General features: G+C 32.5%; 1 protein-coding gene across 1 annotated transcript in view; it reads right to left on the bottom strand.

Moving 5' to 3' along the window:
* LOC111374487 overlaps nt 1-6,080 on the bottom strand; it is a 35,610-nt gene that overhangs the window by 27,588 nt on the left and 1,942 nt on the right. The gene's annotated exons all lie outside the window — the stretch shown is intronic.

The following is a 6,080-nucleotide window of genomic DNA, read 5'->3' on the forward strand; positions in this document are numbered from 1 at the left end:
AATCAGAAAATATTTTCTTTCGATTTAATTCAACGCAAATGTATATTTCGTTCACAAGTAATAAAGTAGAATATTAAGTTTCGAATATCGTCCCACAGAGATCAAATAGTTTGACTTTATCTACCATAGCCTTAACTGAAACGAATTTATCAAATTTGAAGTTTTAACCTAAGAAGACCCTAATTTAGCAAGCCCTAATTTGACTAGAATGATTGTTGAATGAATTGAAAATGCAAAACAATGTATTTAAATGAATTTAAATGCAATGTGACGATTGTAAAGCAAGTTGACTTTATTCAAGAAAAATTAAATGCACTAGATCACGAATTCCTATGTAATGGTCGTTTAAAAACCCTAATTTCACAATCTGACAACACGGTTGGATTATTGAAGAATCAATGCTCCTAAATCTATCCAACACACTCTCTCGAGCAATATCGAACATATTCTTATTTACCACTAGCCTATATCTCTATGATGGATGCATATACATAAGAATGCATGTAGTTTTATGAGCAATTAACGATTCAAGCAAAGCATAGAGGTATATTTCTATCCCTTATCGGACCCTACGATGATTTATACCTTGTCAAATCTATTTTTCTTCCTTCGAATGCAAGAAATAAATCACTACGCATCACATAATTACGTTCTCTTAATTATGAAATTAATTAATGCATATAAACCATTCAAATAATCAAATATGCGTTTAATTGTCACATTGCAAAAAGTAAAATCCGAAGATCACATTACATAGTTCACCGACCTCCTAGTTCAAGAAAATCTAGCCTAACACAGAGAACATAAAAGAATACATGAATTCTTGAAGATAAAACATCACCAGATTACAGATACACGTGAAATCTTGATAATTTTCTTGAAATCCTTTGTTAATATCCCTCAAATTCATCTCCAAGATGTGCTATGTTCTCTTCTAATGCGTTCTGATCCTAATTCTGACAAGTCTAGGCTTTTATATCGTGTCAAGATCGAGTTCCGAAAGAGTTTTAGCGTAAATAGAAAACTGCTGAAACGGGTCACATTTTTACACCATACGACCGCATGGTTAAACCAAAAATGGGGCTAGAATTCCTTGTTGGGGTAATTGCAGTAGCATGGTAATAACACCATGTGACCGCATGGTTAACGAAATTTCCATGTTGTGTCGTTTTAGTCTCCAAACTCAGTCTTCTTGTTTATTGGCCTCCTTTCTTCATCCATCTTGTTCCATCATCTCGCAATGATTTCCAACTGATACTTCGCTCATTCAATTACTCGATTAGCCTTTTAGTTCAACTTTTGAGTATTTTCACTTTGGTCCCTGAACTTTCACTTTGCTTCGTTTTGGTCTTTTTTGCACCCTTTTCTCGTGAATTCCACCATATCCATCAATATAACATATGATACAAGAATTAAATGAATTTAAGCCATAATTCCAACACTTTACCCATAATTAAGTCATGTTTGTGAGTTAAATAAGTGTGTAAAAACACACTTATCCCTAGTGCCCTTTAGCCAACTGGTTTGAGAGTTACCGGTTCAAAACTCGCTAAAGGGGTTATATAGAAAGCAAGAGGGGAAGAAGTTAATAAAAGTCATCTGATCGAGCCTCTATAACTTGTGTGAATAAGCATGTAAGAGTTTAAAACATGGTGCCCTAAGGCCAGTGGTTTGGGAGTCATGGGCCTAAAACTCGCTACAAGGGTTATATAGAAAGCAAATGAGAAGATGGCCTGAAAAATAAAACAATAATAATAAATAAATAAAAGACACAATAGTATGAAAGAAGCCTTTAGACATTGGTTCATAAAACTACACATTTGAGGTGAGACAAGTAGCTTAGTTTAATCTTAAAGGTTGAAGCAATCAAAACTAGGAGAGCCTTTACTTGTTGACATGTGAACCTGTGATAGTGAGATCTATCCAAGCTAAGAGAGGGTAAGGACTGTAAATGCTTAAACTCTTAACTTTGAAACACACCCCGGGATAATTGAGAGAAAAGACTAGGTTTGGGGGGTATGTATCTCTCAAGCGAGGTAAGGATATATTAGACAACTTTAGGTCAAGATTAATCCATCATGAGCTTAATATGTTGGCATGAGAACACACACACGTTGAGTATGCGTTTAACAGATAAGGGTTGATTTTATTATTGCACTATTGAAACTATTTCCTGTGTTGATTTCTGAATTTCAATCCTGAGACACGACAGGCTGTCAAGTCATGTTTTGTGTAAAGTTAAGTCACTATCTTGTTTGAGGACAAACAATAGTTCAAGTTTGGGGAGTTTGATAAATGTGTTTTTATTCACTTATTCAAGCCACAAAACATGACTAATTCGTGATAAATATAGTTGGAATGTGGCTTAATTCTATTAAATCTTATTTTATAGGTTATATTGATGGATGTTATGGAAATCAAGAGAAAAGACTTGAAAAATTATCAAAATGAAGGAAAACAAAAGTTTAGAAACCAAAGTGCAAATACTCAAAAGATGACCCGAAGGAGGAATCGAGGAATTGGTTGAGCTGAGTACCAATTGGAGGCTATTATTGGTCGATGGAATGAGAAGAATCAAGAAACGAGGTCAAAATAGAAGAGAACAAATTTTGGGGACAAAAACGGCCAAAAGTGAAAGATCACTCTACTATGCGGTTGCATAGTAGAGAAATCCATGCGACTGCATCCACTACGGCAGAGACTTCCAAGGTTGAATTTGATTTCACTATGCGGTCGCATAGTTGATTTTCTGGGGGCGAATCTGCAGTTTTCTATTTTCGTTAAAACTCTTGTGAAACCAATACGGGACGTGACATATAAACTCTGAAGCCATGATAATAAAGCGAGTACGCATTGGGAAGTGAGAAAACACATCTTAGAGAAAATGTGGAGCCACAATAATGAAGGATTTCATGAAGATCAACTGTATTTCATTCGATTATTGATCCGCTGATGTTATTTCTTCCAAATATCATGTATTTTGTTACTTTCTCCATGTTAGACTAAAATCTATGTACTAAGAGATTGATGAACCTTGTAATGTAATAATAGCACAATTTGTCATGTTTTATCCATTTATACTTGTATTTGCATGATATATTGACGTCTATACGCACTAAGTATCCTTATATTTTGATTTAAGTTGCAAATGGGTGAATACGGTGAAATTTAGAAGAAAAGAACGGAAAAAGACTAAAGTGAAAGAAAGTAAAAGCTCAGGACTGAGTTACAAATAATCTAAAGATGAGACGGGTGATGGAATGATGATTCGAGAAAGCTAGGAGTCCATTGGGTGCAATTAGAAGCCAAAAGCATTAGGATTTCCAGATTTTAAGCTGGAGATTGAGATCCATTTTGGACCTAGTAAACGTTTGAATTTGGAAAGAGTTATTTCTAGTAAAATTGTATTCATTTGTGTTAGATTTCCAACACACTTTGAATTGTCTTAATCCGACATTAGGGAGAAAGTTATGACCAAAATATTGAAAAAAATCGCACGGAACAAGTTTTTGCCGAATCTTCAAGTTTCCTTATTCCATTCAACCTTTTTTGGAAATAATTTGGCACTCGATTTTAAACCCTAATTCGACCAGAACACGCCCCCATCTCCTATCTCCTTTCTCTCATCTTGGGCACAGAACTCTATGGCAAACTAAATTAATCGGTGAAGCCACGAATGAACACGGTGAGATTTGGGAATTTCTAAGTCTTTTATTGCATGTAAGGTGTTTTTCATTATTGAACAATTTTAAATCTGGATTTCTTATGTTATTGGATATATTTTGGAATTGGGTTAATTCACATTAGATTTTTATGAGTTCAATCATATTTTCTTCATTGAACAATCGAAATGTTGATTGATTTTCAATTTCAAACAATTTATTGGTTTGATTCTTTACCATTATATGCTTGATATATATAATTGCTTTGGGATCTAATTTCAACAAATCATTGTGGAATTATATTGTGAAAGAAACCTAGATTTGGAATTACTAAATAAATTAAATAAGGGCTTGAATGTTTTATTTTCCAATTAAAGTGTTGGGATGAAAACTTTTAATTGAGTATTCTCAATCAAAATTGATATTGATTGAACCTATCTAATCGAAAAAATTTCGGCGCTTCACTATTTCATACATGGATATTAATCCTTTATTCCAATTGATAAATCATCCTCACATAAAATCATAAAAATCCTAGTTTGTTTGATCCTTTGTGAAACTTTCCATCTCCGTGTGGAATCGACACCCCGATGCTATACTATACCACATTATTCTTTGGGTGTAATCATAATATGATTCTTAATTCTTTGTTTCATATTTTTGACATTAAACCACGTTTGATTATTTTGAATGGTTTATATGCATTTAATTTCTTCCAAAATTAAGGGCCCATAATTGTGTGAGTTTGGATGACTTGTTTCTTGTATTCGAAAGAAGGAAAATAGGCTCAACATGGTATAAATTATCATAGGGTCCGATAGGGAATAGAGATATATCGCTATGCCCTACGTGAATATCTAAGTGCTCACAAAATCACATGCATTCTTGTATATTTGCATCCGTCATAGAGATATAGGCTGGTGGTATATGAGATTAGGTTCAAAGTTGGTCAAGAGAGAGTGTTGGATATATTTAAGAGCATTGATCCTTCGAAATTTTATCGTATTGTTAATTTGTGAAATTAGGGTTAAATTGAACATTACTTGTAATTTGTGATCCTAGTGCGTTATACAATCATTAAATACATTAAATTGAGTTCTCAACATTTAATAGCATTTTAGTTCATTTAAAAATCAATTAAATCAAAATTGATATTGATTGAACATATCTAATCGAAAAAATTTCGGCGCTTCACTATTTCATACATTGATATTAATCCTTTATTCCAATTGATAAATCATCCTCACATAAAATCATGAAAATCCTAGTTTGTTTGATCCTTTGTGAAACTTTCCATCTCCGTGTGGAATCGACACCCCTATGCTATACTATGGTTACCGCATTATTCTTTGGGTGTAATCATAATATGATTCTTAATTCTTTGTTTCATATTTTTGACATTAAACCACGTTTGATTATTTTGAATGGTTTATATACATTTAATTTCTTCCAAAATTAAGGGCCTATAATTGTGTGAGTTTGGATGACATGTTTCTTGTATTCGAAAGAAGGAAAATAGGCTCAACATGGTATAAATTATCATAAGGTCCGATAGGGAATAGAGATATATCGCTATGCCCTACGTGAATATCTAAGTGCTCACAAAATCACATGCATTCTTGTATATTTGCATCCGTCATAGAGATATAGGCTGGTGGTATATGAGATTAGGTTCAAAGTTGGTCGAGAGAGAGTGTTGGATATATTTAGGAGCATTGATTCTTCGAAATTTTATCGTATTGTCAATTTGTGAAATTAGGGTTAAATTGAACATTACTTGGAATTTGTGATCCTAGTGCGTTATACAATCATTAAATACATTAAATTGAGTTCTCAACATTTAATAGCATTTTAGTTCATTTAAAAATCAATTTGCATTTTGTTCATTGCATGCATAATAAATTGCATAATTAGCTTAGGTTAGGGAGTAATTAGGTTATAAAATTACTTGTGATAATTTAGTTTCGATTAATGTCTGGATAAATAACATTGAACTAAATCAATATTTGTGAGACGACATTTGGACTCAATTTTTCACTGTATTACTTGTTATGAATCGTACACTTGCGGTGGATTGAATCGAAAGAAAAATTTCGTGATTAATAATCATCAATATGAATATTGCATATTTGAGAAATCAAAGTGAATCTCTATTTCAAAATTCCAAAAATTTTGAATTTGTTAAAAAAATCTTGATTCTTTTCCTGTAACACTGTAATTTTCATGATTTGTTTACATTAATATCTGTATTTTCACCTATACCTAGTTATATAAGCACATGAACATGTCACGGTCTAAAATCCTTATTTCTCTTAAGAAATATGAAAATGAATACGACTTCCTTTTTTTTTTTTTTTTGGGTAATATCATATGGGATAAAACTCACCCATTTTTTTTTTTTTTTTTTTTTTTGAATAT

The sequence above is a fragment of the Olea europaea genome, unplaced genomic scaffold, assembly GCF_002742605.1.
Source record: "Olea europaea var. sylvestris unplaced genomic scaffold, O_europaea_v1 scaffold1257, whole genome shotgun sequence".
Taxonomy (NCBI): Eukaryota; Viridiplantae; Streptophyta; class Magnoliopsida; order Lamiales; family Oleaceae; genus Olea; species Olea europaea.